At 38.9% G+C, this 15,486-nt stretch overlaps 1 pseudogene; it reads right to left on the bottom strand.

The window, feature by feature from the left end:
- Positions 1-538: 538 nt before the first annotated feature.
- On the bottom strand, positions 539-1,307 carry LOC133256217 (small ribosomal subunit protein uS14-like; annotated as a pseudogene).
- Positions 1,308-15,486: the final 14,179 nt, after the last annotated feature.

Here is a 15,486-nt window from a genome sequence, read left to right as displayed (position 1 = left end):
TGATCCAAGGGCCCTCTGAAGTTGGTGAAGATCTTCAGATGCAAGCAAGAATACAGCCATAGCCATGGTGCGCTGCAAATGAAGCAATGCCCTCATCAAGGTGAACAATTCCTCTGGAGATCAAGCCATGCACACTGCATTATAAGCTACTGAAGCTTGTTCTGCCTCTGGGCAAGGAGCAATTTTCTGGGGTGGACATCTGCGTCTGAGTGAAGGGAGGTGATCACGTGGCCCAGATTTATACCATCTGCCAGTCCATCTCCAAAGCCTTCTTGGCCTGTTACCAGAAACATGTGGATGAGGCTTCCAAGACTCACACAGTATAAGCAGCAGATCCTGCTGATAGCTGATCCTCAGCACTTTGAATCCAAAATATTTGTAGGCCCTGGTACCTGCTTACTTCCAGAAATCCAGCAAATGAACTCATCATGAGGATCTAGGATCATCTTTATAATAAACAATGGCTGTGGGATTTGAAATTAAAAAAAAAAAGTTCAAAGAGTATCATTTTCACAGTAAGGTATATGTCTTGGATGGTCTATTTAAGGAAGTTCCCTTTGTCCAACTTAATGAAGCCTATATCCTTTATGTACTGAAGAAACAGTGTCTACACATATTGAAGCAGTATTTCTGGATTAGACATACCAGTCTGAGCACATGTGGCATGAGCAAGAACCCTGGTTGAATCTTCTCTGATGGTTTCCATAGAACTACTGGTGACCCTTATTGCTCTCTCAGATGCAGCAAGGTGCAACATAAAGAGGCAAGTACCAGTGGAATCCTCAAAGATCATATTGTATTTGGGAGAACTTGATTTGGTCTCACAAACTGGTTCTGCAAGAACATATGCAGTCCTTCTTAGACAAACTGATGACTGGGGTGTTGAAGTCAAGACAGGGCGCATCAGGAGCTGATACTGGATACTGAAGCAAGGCCAAGGTTTACTGGTCTCTGAACTTTAGTAAGAAGGGGTGAAGAAGGTGGGTAGACCTGGAGACTAAAGGGAAGTTACTGGGTTATAAAACAACCATACATTGTCAACATGAAGCCAGGCTGAACGGACATACAGAAAGAGAAGCAGTGAGATGGAAATCTAATGAAAGAGAAAGCTTCAAGTTCAAGTGTAGGTTAAAAACTATAGGAATGAAAAAACAGCGGCAACACTTTTGTATCTAGTTCCTCCCACCTTAAGTATGTGTGGAGAAGTACTTCTTCCACACTGTCAGATTGACATCACTGTTAAGACATTCTTTCTGCTTCAGTCTTGATGGAATCAAATTCCCATTCACCCTCACTTCCCACACCATGTGGATTTCTCTCTTCACAATTATTTACCCTATTGGTCAAGAGACATGGCTGGAACCAAAGAATTTCCATAATTTATTCAATTTAAAATAATTACTATAAAAGACAGTTGACTCCACATTCTTAGCTTTATCAAATAAATTCATATGAAGCTAGATTATTTTTCTCTTCTCTATGATCTACTTTTCTCCTAGAAGAGGAACTTTGAAGTAATTCAAATGTCCTATTTTTAAAAGATTTTTTTTTGGAGCCCCATTCAATGACACAGTTATCCTCTGTACCTTCTCAAGAAACATCATGAATTCATAGTTTAAAACCTTACATATATGAAATGAAGTGAAGTGAAGTGAAAGTCACACAGCTGTGTCTGACTCTTTGCAACTCCATGGATGGTCCATGGAAATTTCTGGGCCATAGTACTTGAGTGGATAGCTGTTTCCTTCTCCAGGGGATCTTCTCAACCCAGGCATCGAACCCAGGTCTCCTTCATTGCAGGCAGATTCTTCACCAGCTGAGCCACCAGTGAAGCCCTACATATAATTAGATCATATCATTTTAAGCTCATGGCTTCCATAAACAAATTATCAATCTAATTTTTGTGAAACTCACCCTTTATTCCATGGGATATTGTATATCTTGAGACCTTCCTCCAATGCCATCTAATCTGAGTGTTTTTAAACACGGTGGGTGGGTGAGTTCTGATTGAGTGTCATTTCTAGCTACTGTACCCTAACTTCTCTGCTTTTGGGTTCCTGCTTGTACATTCAACTATGTGACCTTGGAGCCAACCATTTTCACCTAACATCATACAAGTACTGAAATAGAGTGCGTGGTGCTAATGAACCCAGTGTTTTAGGGCTGATTAACAGGAGGGCCCCTTATTCCCTGACTAAAGAATAGAGTCAGCTTGGGAGAGTATGCTATGGGTCATAAGGAGGACAGGGCAAAGGAGCATGATTGCAAAAGTCTCAAAACTTCATTATGAGAAAAGTGATTCAAAATCCTGTGGACTGGTGGTCAGAGCAATCATATCCTCAAGAAAGACCTGAATAGTACTCTGGGTAGCTATGATTCAATATGAATTCATTGCTTGGTGATTTCCATTTCTTGTTTATGTTCATTTTCTTCATCACATTATTATACTCAATTTCACCCATTATTTCCCACATTGTTATTGTTAATGGAGTAATTGATGAAGTATGCTCTGCTAAAGTGATGTGCATTTTTTATAGCTGTCTTCTCTAGGCACAGTAAAAACCCTAAACAGTCTTGAAATTAAATGTAATATATTTGCATCTGTATAGCTTTTATTTTAGCATCTGGAAATCATCTAGCCAGTTATTTATTTGAAAACTGGTTTTAGAGCAGTAAAATATGATGTACTGAATCTGTGTCTATACTGAGCTACTGAATTAAACCCAGGCTAGAACCGACGATTGAGTCCAGCCAGGCTGCTGACCCACTGGAGAAAGGATATTCCAACACACATTGGGACCTTCACTGAATCATGAAAGACAAGAATGACAGTCTCTATCACCTGAATTTTAGCCCTAGTTCCAGCCAGCATTAGCATGCAGATAGCAAAACAGTAAATTCCTTGCAGATTTTCATGATTTCATTTGAATCCCAGTGATCATGGGGATCCTGGAAAGGAATATTTTATCCTACTTAGGGGAGCAAAAATATAAACAAGTTGAATTTGCTATCAAAGTTATATATGATACGTTTTCTGCAAAATTAACCTCAAGGGAATGAAGAGGGGAGTTGGATAATATGCGATAGTAATTGAAAATTTGGAGAAAATTCAAGGAACACACAAGGACAGCGTTTTCAAAGACAAGAGATGCATATAAAATAAATGAGAAAGCCTTTGAAAAATAATTGCTCAAATTTCAAAATGAAGTTACAAGGTCAAATGTCTCTCAGCACCCTTCCTGGTATACAATAGTGCTCTGTAAACCTCAGTTGCTTCCTTCTTACCTCTAATCACTTCTCCTTCAACCCTTTTTCTTGCTTATATAGTTTCTTTCTTTTTAATTTTTATTGCATAGTCTTATATTTAGGGTAAATTTTCATAACAAACGGAAAAGTTATTTGATGTGCAAAAATGTGGCTTATGCTTTACTTTTCCAAAATTCCATGACTGTTTGTGCTCAGGTACATTTTTTCAGTTCAGTTCAGTTCAGTCGCTCAGTCGTGTCCGACTCTTTGCGACCCCATGAATCACAGCACACCAACTCCCTGTCCATCACCGACTCCCAGAATTCACTTAAACTCATGTCCATTGAGTCCGTGATGCCATCCAGCCATCTCATCCTCTGTCATCCCCTTCTCCTTCTGTCACCAATCCCTCCCAGCATCAGAGATTTTTCCAATGAGTCAACTCTTCACATGAGTAGCCAAAGTATTGGTGTTTCAGCTTCAGCATCAGTCCTTCCAAAGAACACCCAGGACTGACCTCCTTTAGAATGGACTGGTTGGAACTCCTTGCAGTCCAAGGGACTCTCAAGAGTCTTCTCCAACACCACAGTTCAAGAGCATCAATTCTTCGACGCTCAGTTTTCTTCACAGTCCAACACTCACATCCATACAAGGCTATGGAAAAACCATAGCCTTGATTAGATGGACATTTGTTGGCAAAGTACTGTCTCTGCTTTTGAATATGCTATCTAGGTTGGTCATAACTTTCCTTCCAAGGAGTAAGCGTCTTTTAATTTCATGGCTGCAATCAGCATCTGCAGTGATTTTGGATCCCCCCAAAATAAAGTCTGACACTATTTCCACTGTTTCCCCATCCATTTACGATGAAGTGATGGGACCAGATGCCATGATCTTCGTTTTCTGAATGTTGAGCTTTAAGCCAACTTTTTCACTCTCCTCTTTCACTCTCATCAAGAGGCTTTTTAGTTCCTCTTCACTTTCTGCCATAAGGGTGGTGTCATCTGCATATCTGAGGTGATTGATATTTCTCCCAGCAAACTTGATTTCAGCTTGTGCTTCTTCCAGACCAGCGTTTCTCATGATGTACTCTGCATATAAGTTAAATAAGCAGGGTGACAATATACAGCCTTGACGTATTCCTTTTCCTATTTCGAACTAGTTTGTTGTTCCATGCCTAGTTCTAACTGTTGCCTCCTGACCTACATATAGGTTTCTCAAGAGGCAGGTCAGGTGGTCTGGTATTCCCATCTCTTTCAGAATTTTCCACAGTTTATTCTGATCCACACAGTCAAAGGCTTTGGCATCATCAATAAAGCAGAAATAGATATTTTTATAGAACTCTCTTGCTCTTTTGATGATCCAGCAGATGTTGGAAATTTGATCTCTGGTTCCTCTGCCTTTTCTAAAACAAGCTTGAACATCTGGAAGTTCACAGTTCACATATTGCTGAAACCTGGCTTGGAGAATTTTGAGCACTACTTTACTAGCGTGTGAGATGAGTGCAATTGTGTGGTAGTTTGAGCATTCTTTGTCATTGCCTTTCTTGGGGATTGGAATGAAAACTGACTTTTTCCAGTCCTGTGGCCACTGCTGAGTTTTCCAAATTTGCTGGCATATTGAGTGCAGTACTTTCACAGCATCATCTTTCGGGATTTGAAATATCTCAACTGGAATACCATCATCTCCACTAGATTTGTTCATAGTGATGCTTTCTAAGGCCCACTTGACTTCACATTCTAGGATGTCTGGCTCTTGGTGAGTTATTACACCATTGTGATTATCTTGGTCATGACGATCTTTTTTGTACAGTTCTTCTGTGTGTTCTTGGCACCTCTTCTTAATATCTTCTGCTTCTGTTAGGTCCATACCATTTCTGTCCTTTATTGAGCCCAGGGGAGCATGAAATGTTCCCTTGGTATCTCTAATTTTCTTGAAGAGATCTCTAGTCGTTCCCATTCTGTTGTTTTCCTCTATTTCTTTGCATTGATTGCTGAGGAAGGCTTTCTTATCTCTTCTTGCTATTCTTTGGAACTCTGCATTCAGATGCTTATATCCTTCCTTTTCTCCTTTGCTTTTCGCTTCTCTTCTTTTCACAGCTATTTGGAAGGCCTCCTTGGACAGCCATTTTGCTTTTTTGCATTTATTTTCCATGGGGATAGTCTTGATCCCTGTCTCATATACAATGTCACAAACCTCCATCCATAGCTCATCAGGCACTCTGTCTATCAGATCTAGTCCCTTAAATCTATTTCTCACTTCCACTGTATAATCATAAGGGATTTGATTTAGGTCATGCCTGAATGGTCTAGTGGTTTTCCCGACTTTCTTCAATATAAGTGTGAATTTGGCAATCAGGAGTTCATGATCTGAGCCACATTCAGATCCCAGTTTTGTTTTTTTTTTTTTGCTGACTGTATAGAGCTTCTCCATTTTTGGCTGCAAAGAATATGATCAATCTGATTTCGGGGTTGACCATCTGGTGATGTCCATGTGTAGAGTCTTCCCTTGTGTTGTTGAAAGAGGGTGTTTGCTATGACCAGTGCATTTTCTTGGCAAAACTCTATTAGCCTTTACCCTGCTTCATTCCGTACTCCAAGGCCAAATTTGCCTGTTACTCCAGGTGTTTCTTGACTTCCTACTTTTGCATTTCAGTCCCCTATAATGAAAAGGACATCTTTTTTAGGTGTTAGTTCTAAAAGGTCTTGTGGGTATTCATAAAACCGTTCAACTTAAGCTTCTTCAGCGTTACTGATTGGGGCATAGGCTTGAATTATTGTGATATTGAATGATTTGCCTTGGGAACTAACAGAGATCATTCTGTCATTTTTGAGATTGCATCCAAGTACTGCATTTCGGACTCTTTTGTTGATCATGATGGCTACTCCATTTCTTCTAAGGGATTCCTGCCCACAGTAGTAGATATGATGGTCATCTGAGTTAAATTCACCCATTCCAGTCCATTTTAGTTTGGTGATTCCTTGGATGTCGACGTTCACTCTTGCCATCTTTTGTTTGACCGCTTCCAATTTGCCTTGATTCATGGACCTGACATTCCAGGTTCCTATTCAATATTGCTCTTTACAGCATCGGACCTTGCTTCTATCACCAGTCACATCCACAACTGGGTATTGTTTTTGCTTTGGCTCCATCCCTTCATTCTTTCTGGAGTTATTTCTCCATTGATCTCCAATAGCGTATTGGGCACCTCTGACCTGGGGAGTTCCCCTTTCAGTATCCTATCATTTTGCCTTTTCATACTGTTCATGGGGTTCTCAAGGCAAGAATGCTGAAGTGGTTTGCCATTACCTTCTCCAGTGGACCACATTCTGTCAGACCTCTCCACCATGACCCGCCCGTCTTAGGTGGCCCCACAGGGCATGGCTTAGTTTCATTGAGTTAGACAAGGCTGTGGTCTGTGTGATTAGATTGACTAGTTTCCTGTGGGTATGGTTTCAGTGTGTCAGCCCTCTGATGCCCTGTGGCAACACCTACTGTCTTACTTGGTAGATATCTTATTTGGTACATGTTCTAGACCATAGCAACTCTTCATAACCTTGTCACACTCAAGCAGACCCTTTATGAAAAGTACAATGTCAACTTTCACAATTAAAAAGGAATCTGGAAAACTGAGAAAGGTGTCAACGACAGGCTAATGGAAATTCCTGAAAGGACCAAATCAAAGAACTGGATGAGCCATTAATCTAGACCCTGTGTTCTTACAGCTGAAAACAAAAATGAGGTGAAGAAAGGAGGAAAGTTTTATTTCAGTTGTGGTGTTATTTTTCCTGTTTCCATGCTTCTAAAATCCACACAACTTGAGAGCTGGACCTCCAAGGAAATGAGTATTGCATGTAACTATTTGAGTGTTACAACTTGCCATAGTAGATACTGAATAAAATGTTAGCTCCCTATAGTAGACCGGCACTAAGATGACCCCCCAGTTAGCACTATTTCCTTGTGCTGATGACCTGTGTACCCCCCTCTGTCTTTTAGTATGAGCTAGATCCTTCCCAGGTGGCACAGTGCTAGAGAATCCACTTGCCAATTCAGAAAACACAGGAGATGCTAGTTTGATCCCTGGGTTGTGAAGATCCCCTGAAGGAGGAAATGACAACCCACTCCAGTATTATTGCCTGAAAAATATATTCCATAGATAGAGTAACCTGGTAGGCTTCAGTCTGTGGAGTCACAAAGAGTCATTCATGACTGAGTGTGCACACACACATGCACACACAGATCCATCATGGCTTCTAACAAACAGAATTCAGTAAGAATGAAGATCATCGCTTCCATTATTTGGCTTGGCATCACGCTAATGGACACTTTTCCTCGCTGGCTTAATGGAGAGGCACACAGAACAAAGAATTAATGGTGGTCCCACTGAACAGACAGCAAGGAATGGAAGCCCTTAATCTAGTAGTTTTCTAGGAACTAAAACCTTCCAACACCATACTGTTTGGTTGCAGGTTGTTAATGTTTGAATATTCAGGTAAGATCCCAGCCTTGAGAAACACCTTCATTGTGATCTCGGTTGAAACTCTGTAAGCCAAGGGCTCCCTTTGCCCATGTTTCTGACTCACTGAAGCTATGAGAATGATATCTGTTTATTGTTTTAAGCTGGCAAGTTTTGTGGTAATTTGTTGCACAGCAATAGATAACTAATAGACACCATCACTTCCCCATCCCTCCACAAGCTATGAGACCAGCTTTGCTTCGGGAGCCCTATAAAGAAGCTTTCTCAATCTCATTTACTTTCTACCCTCTGCCACCACTTTGTCTCTGGATGATACATTCTTTGTACTGCATAGTTCATCTTCCGTGTTTTTGGCATCCATCTTTTCCCTTGACCCTCAGCTGCCAAAGTGAAGTTCAGACTCCTTTTTCCTGCTTACTGGACCACCCTTAAGAAGACAGGATTTTCACCGACTACTTGTTGTGCTCATTTGCTATACTACATGCCTAATTTTCCTTTAATAGAAACCTCAGAACTCTATATAGAAGAATGATAGCTAGTCCTTCTTTTCCCACCTGAGATTAGTCTAGAATTTCAGATTTTTGTCTGTATAATAATCACTTGGTGACTATGTTTATAAATCTATATTCCAGTCTTTACCTAGTTTTTCTTTCAGATGTGTCCAAAATCCTGATCTGATCCAGTATTATATCACTGAATGAAAGTATTATTAACAATGTCTATAATATCACTGAATCAAATACTTAGAGGAAAAGCCAAGACCAGGTCAGATTTTCTTATCCCTTGTTAAATACATTTTGCAGCTTCCCTGTAAAGATAAAAAGACAACAGACCATCTGGCCCAGCCAAAATAAAGATAATCAATGATGATTTTCGAGTATATTCGCAAAGGTTGCTGCTTTTTCATTTCCACTGGGGATGGAAGAAGAGAAAAGGTGCTTAAGCTGTGTGCCACATACTGAAAAATATTTATTTTGGCAATATATTCTTGAGAATGCAGCGGGAATTCCTTCTAGAGTAAATTTCCTTCTACCTAGGATATGTTCAGTACTATAAATGAAGCCAGAAAATGGTTCAAGTGACCTCAAGCTTCCAGCACAATGCTTCTTATCTGCTAGGGATTTAACAAACAGTTTAAAGTAAAAAGGTAAATTTAACTTTGAATTCTAAGATAAATGACACAATAACAGAAATGGGAAGTACACAAATAAAATCCAAGAGACAGCACAATTGGTATTTAGGAACATAATAAAATCTACTATCTGTAAAGTTGGAAAATAATATTTGAAGTCTCACCTTAAACTGTCTTACTTTAATGGTTACTGTTGATATATCTACCTAACTCAAAACACAGGGCTACTTCCCCAAATAAGTTAAACATTTGAAAAAACAGTGTTAAAGAGCAAAAAGATCAAGGTAAAGTTATGTCTATCTCATCGTGGAAAATGATCAGTTTTGACAGGTCTGCCTCAGACAAGATCACAACTATTTTATAATAACCACACATATGTGTGAAGTTTGATTTCACCAACCATAATATGGTTACTTTAAGTGCTAGGCAATCTTAATAGCCATTTCTCAAGTGATTAGTGATATCAATAACTCATAGTTTTTATGCATTTTAACAAGTGTTAGATATTACAGCAATTATTTTCCATAAATTATAGCACTTAATCCTTACAGCAACACAGTCACATATATAAATTATATCTATGTAATATATACTAGAAACAAAATAAGAAGGTTTAAAAAATTGTACAAAGTGACATAGTTTAAAAGTGATGGAGTCTGGCTACAATCTTAACAGCCTGATAAGTATGTTCTTCACCACTGCAGCATAAAACCCTATGGCTAATCTGGCTGCAGTGCACAGGAAAGTATTTCAGTCTATTGATCACAAAATCAGGTCAACAATGTTGAACGCTTATTATCAGGCCCTTAAAGGATAAAATAACAAACAGGATGTGGATCTTGTTCTCAAGAAGCTTATAGGTGAGCTTTATAACTTTCTTACAGCTTCAGTAGTGAAATTACAGAAAGAAATGAAAATCCCATGATTCTTCGAGGGTTGAGATGTTCTTTCAAATGAACCATTATGTGATTTATTTAGCGGACACCATCAGAGCTTTGTGCATATCTCCTTGTCACAGCCCAGTACGCATCAAAAGTGTCCTACTACAAGAAACTGTGATTCACTACCTGAGGGCTTTTGTATGGTCCTCACCTGTGTGGAGTGACGGCAGGGAATTCCAGGAGGTTCATGTTTCTTGGGGAAGCACTCAGCAATGACTAATGGGATAGGAGAATAAACACTTCTACTTCCTCAGTCTTCAGATGGGATATCCCTAAAATCTAATCTACACTGTCTTCTAGAGTTCCCCAGCATAACAGTCTCAGTTGCCCAAAGTGATAATCTGCATGATAAAATATTGTTTATTGTCCTGTATCCTTCCTTGTCTCACTTTTGTATCTTCTCCCAGAACTTCCATGAATCACCTCCCTGTTACACTTCAGTTCAGTTAAGTTGCTCAGTCGTGTCCGACTCTTTGCGACCCTATGAATCACAGCACGCTAGGCCTCCCTGTCCATCACGATCTCCCAAGTTCACTCAAACTCACGTCCATTGAGTCAGTGATGCCATCCAGCCATCTCATCCTCTGTCGTCCCCTTCTCCCCTTGCCCCCAATCCCTCCCAGCATCAGAGTCTTTTCCAATGAGTCTTTTCCAATGACCACCATGAGGTGGCCAAAGTACTGGAGTTTCAGTTTCAGCATCATTCTTTCCAAAGAACACCCAGGGCTGATCTCCTCTAGAATGGACTGGTTGGATCTCCTTGCAGTCCTAGGGACTCTCAAGAGTCTTCTCCAACACCACAGTTCAAAGCATCAATTCTTCGGCGCTCAGCCTTCTTCACAGTCCAACTCTCGCATCCATACATGACTACTGGAAAAACCATGGCCTTGACTAGACAGAGCTTTATTGACAAAGTAATGTCTCTGCTTTTCAATATGCTATCTAAGTTGGTCATAACTTTTCTTCCAAGGAGTAAGCATATTTTAATTTCATGGCTGCAGTCACCATCTGCAGTGATTTTGGAGCCCAAAAAATAAAGTCTGACACTATTTCCACTGTTTCCCCATCTATTTCCCATGAAGTGATGGGACCAGATGCCATGATCTTCCTTTTCTGAACATTGAGCTTTAAACCAACTTGTTCACTCTCCTCTTTCACTTTCATCAAGAGGTTTTTTAGTTCTTCTTTACTTTCTGCCATAAGGGTGGTGTCATCTGCATTTCTGAGGTTATTGATATTTCTCCCGGCAATCTTGATTCCAGCTCATGCTTCTTCCAGCCCTGCATTTCTCATGATGTACTCTGCATATAAGTTAAATAAGCAGGGTGACAATATACAGCCTTGATGTACTCTTTTTCCTATTTGGAACCCGTCTGTTGTTCCATGTCCAGTTCTAACTGTTGCTTCCTGACCTGCATATAGGTTTCTCAAGAGGCAGGTCAGGTGATCTGGTATTCCCATCTCCTTCAGAATTTTCCCCAGTTTATTGTGATCCACACAGTCAAAGACTTTGGCATAGTCAATAAAGCAGAAATAGATGTTTTTCTGGAACCCTATTACACTTACTTATATTCAAATCTTTAATTTAGAATTTTCTTCTGAGGAAACCCAATATAGGATAATTTGTGAAGCAATATGATTTCAATAATATGAAAATTCACTGTCTTGTTTTGTGCTTTCCCCATTGAAAAACAATGTCTTGCTCTCAGACTGGCAGGTTTGAAAACTTCAGGTTTGCATAAAGCTTATTGAATTATTTTATGAAAAATAGAGTGAAATGCAGTGGGGAATTCTTGATAGAAGATTGAGATATCTTTGGTGTGATCCTCAGTTGTAACAGACCTATTCTAAGGCAGCTTCCAGTACCTGTCAGAACTGAAGATTCTGTGTCTTAACATATCAAATAGTGACTACAACCTACTGAGAAGAAATTCTTCCTCAAATATTTTCAAAAGGGATACTATCTAAGAGGAGTCAAGTATAAAAGGATCAAGATCAAGACAGTACATCAAAAAGTGGAGGGGGTTTTGTGTAATGAAAATGTTCCCAAAATTTAAGTCATGAAAATTGGATTCTACTCTTCTTTTGTCCCTAAAAAGCTGTATCACCCTGTGAAAGTCAATTCATTCCTAGTCACTTCATTTTTCTGTACATAGATATTTGGTTAGTTTGATTTCTTTTTAAAATTTTTTTCTGAATAAAATTACATATTAGCAGATTAGTAGTTGCCTGGGTTGGATAGGAAAGTATGAGTTACAGTGGATAACAAGGAAAGAAAGAAAGTTTTTCATCTGCCCATCTTCTTGATTGTGGTGCATGTTTCACTGGCATATACATATGACAAAACCACCAAACCACATTTTAAATGAAATGAAGAACAAAAACAAAAGAAAAATATGTGTTCATTGGAAATTTTCCAAATGGTGTATAGGACTGATTTTCCCTTTCTTTTTGTGTCCCAGTGTCCCAAAACCCACTACCAACAGATAAACTATTTTTAAATATTACTAAAAGTTTGAATTGTTCAGAGTTTGGCTCAGATTTCTCTTCCTTTCCTATACACTCTTCCCATGTGATATTATCAATTACCTTAATGCATGGAATTCTTTCCATACGTTACCAACTGTGAAACATGTAAAGCCAGTCTAGAACTCACTTCTAAGCTCCAGACTTGTAACATTTCTTACTAAACTCTTCTGTTTGGATGTATCACAAAAACTTCAGGTGTAACATGTCTCAGATGACTCAGATTTCCTTGTTCACATATTCTTAGCTGTCCCCAACTCTCTGTAAATAGCACCATCTAACATTTTCTCAATTAAGAAACTTTTTCTGTCATCTTTGAGAAATGCAAATTAAATCCTATCCTTCTCTAGCAAAAATCTCATGAAATGTAATCAAAATAAGATCTAACTCCTTCTTATAGTTTGTTAAGACTCATTGCTTTATGTAAACAATTCTCAATTAATAATCTGTAGATACCTGTAGCTTCCTGGAGTTGAGGAGTCAGTCTGACCCAAGCTAATTTTATAATGCTACTAAAATGCAATTTTCCCATTTCATTCTAACATTTTTCATGGATGGTGCAAAGGCAATGTTAAGTAAAACTTGCCACCTAGTATGAATCAAAGCTGTAGCACCAATCTATATTAATAAATATTGTATTTTCTTTGTCATATATTAGCAAAGAAAAAAAAAGAGGAAATAAAATAATTTCTAATTGGAATATCCTTGATGAAGTATTGAAAATTAAAATGATTCATTATATTAACTCTTGACTCTTGACCTTGTCTTTTTAATACTCAGTATTATTAGGTGGGAGATAGTCATTAAAAACATGAAAAACTGAGTTGTGAGCTGAACTAACCTCATTTTTTTTTCACATAATACCATTTTTATTTTAAAGAATAAATGTTAAACTATGGTTATTCAGATTTGAATGTTTGTCACTTCAAAAAAAACAATTGACAACATTTTTATTTTCCAGAGACAAATCACTTTTACAGGTTCTGGACCTTATTAGGACATGGGCTTACCTATGTCCATGGGCTTACCATTTTGGGCCCACTAGAACATGATTATCATTGTTATTTGTATTTAAAGTATTAAATACATATTTAAAACATTTCTCCATTTAGTAGTGTCACAAATATCAATATTTATCACTCACATAAAAAAATTGGGGGGACCTTCAATAATTTTTAAGAGAGTAAGATAGTGCTGAAGGTAGGAAGAGAAAGGGATGGCAGAGGATGAGATGGATGGCATCACCGACCTGATGGACATGAGTTTGAGCGAACTTCAGGAACTGGTGATGGACAGGGAAGCGTGGAGAGCTGCAGTCCGTGGGGTCGCAAAGAGTCAGACATGACTAAGTGACTGAACTGACTGAAATATTGGTCTTGAGACTAAAAGGTTTGGGATACTTGAACAGAATTTGGGGTTAGAGCTCATCTATTGTTTAACTAGAGACAGTAGAACAACACAGGACAACTGAGAGAAAGAGATGCTCACATATCAGGGCCAGAATAAAGAAATACTGAAAAGAAGTATCTGAAGTGAAAACAAATCTGACCTTAGAATTATAGAGCTGCGTTCCACTCCCTGCTCAGTCTCTGGTCATCTCCTTACTGTGAAAGAGCCATTAGTTCTTTCTGGGATCCACCACTACCAAGAGGACTGGATGCTCTAGTCCTAGAGCCCTTTCTATTTCATACCTAAATTGTACTTATTGGATGAATCTATGTTGAGATTTTGGTCAGGGTTTGTCCTGGTCCCAGGATCAATTCAAGGAAGAGAAAACCAAACTCACCGAGCTAAAATCAAAGGCTGTATTCCTTTTAGAGATTCTAGATAAAATTTTCTTTCTTGACTTCACCAGCTTCTAGAAACCACCTGATTTCCTTAGTTCATGATCATCTCCCCTATCTTCAAAGCTAGCAGGGTAACATCTTCAACTCTCTTTGACTCTACACTCCTGCCTCCCCCTTTAATTACAAGGATTCTTGTGATTTTCTTAAATTGAAGAAAGTAGGGAAAACCACTAGACTATTCAGGTATGACACAAATCAAATTCCTTATGATTATACAGTAGAAGTGAGAAATAGATATAAGGGACTAGATATGATAGACAGAGTGCCTGATGAACTATGGACATTGTGACATTGTACAGGAGACAGGGATCAAGACCATCCCCCCCAAAAAAAGACCATCCCCAAGAAGAAGAAATGCAAAAAGCAAAATGGCTGTCTGAGGAGGCCTTACAAATAGCTGTGAAAAGAAGAGAAGTGAAAAGCAAAGGAGCAAAGGAAAGATATACCCACTTGAATGCAGAGTTCCAAAGACCATCAAGGAGAGATAAGAAAGCCTTTCCTCAGTGATCAGTACAAAGAAACAGAGGAAAACAATAGGATAGGAAAGGCTAGAGATCTCTTCAAGAAAATTAGAGATACCTAGGGAAAATTTAATGAAGAGGATGGTCACAATAAAGGACAGAAATGGTATGGACCTAACAGAAGCAGAAGATTTTAAGAAGTGGCAAGAATACTCAGAACTATACAAAGATGATCTTCACAATCCATGATAACCATGATGATGTCATCATTCACCTAGAACCAGACATCCTGGAACGTGAAGTCAAGTGGGCTTTAGGAAGCATCACTATGAAAAAAGTGAGTGGAGGTGACAGAATTCCAGTTGAGCTATTTCAAATCCTAAAAGCTGATGCTATGAAAGTGCTGCACTCAATATGCCAGCAGCATATTGAATTTGGAATTTGGAAAACGCAGCAGTGGCCACAGGACTGGAAAAGGTCGGTTTTCATTCCAATCCCAAAGAAAGGCAATGCCAAAGAATGTTCAAACTATCGCACAATTACACTCATCTCACAAGCTAGCAAAGTAAAGCTCAAAATTCTCCATGCCAGGCTTCAATAGTATGTGAACCATGAACTTTTGGATGTTCAAGCTGGATTTAGAAAAGGCAGAGGAACCAGAGATCAAATTGCCAACATCCACTGGATCATCGAAAAAATAAGAGAGAGTTACAGAAAAACATCTATTTCTGCTGTATTGACTATGCCAAAGCCTTTGACTGTGTGGATCACAACAAACTGTGGAAAATTCTGAAAGAGATGGGAATACCAGATCACCTGACCTGCCTCATGAAAAATCTGTATGCAGGTCCGGAAGTAA

This window comes from Bos javanicus, chromosome 2, assembly GCF_032452875.1.
Source record: "Bos javanicus breed banteng chromosome 2, ARS-OSU_banteng_1.0, whole genome shotgun sequence".
Lineage (NCBI taxonomy): Eukaryota > Metazoa > Chordata > Mammalia > Artiodactyla > Bovidae > Bos > Bos javanicus.
Note: the sequence above shows the minus strand (reverse complement) of the source record. Positions and strands in the feature narration are given on the sequence as shown.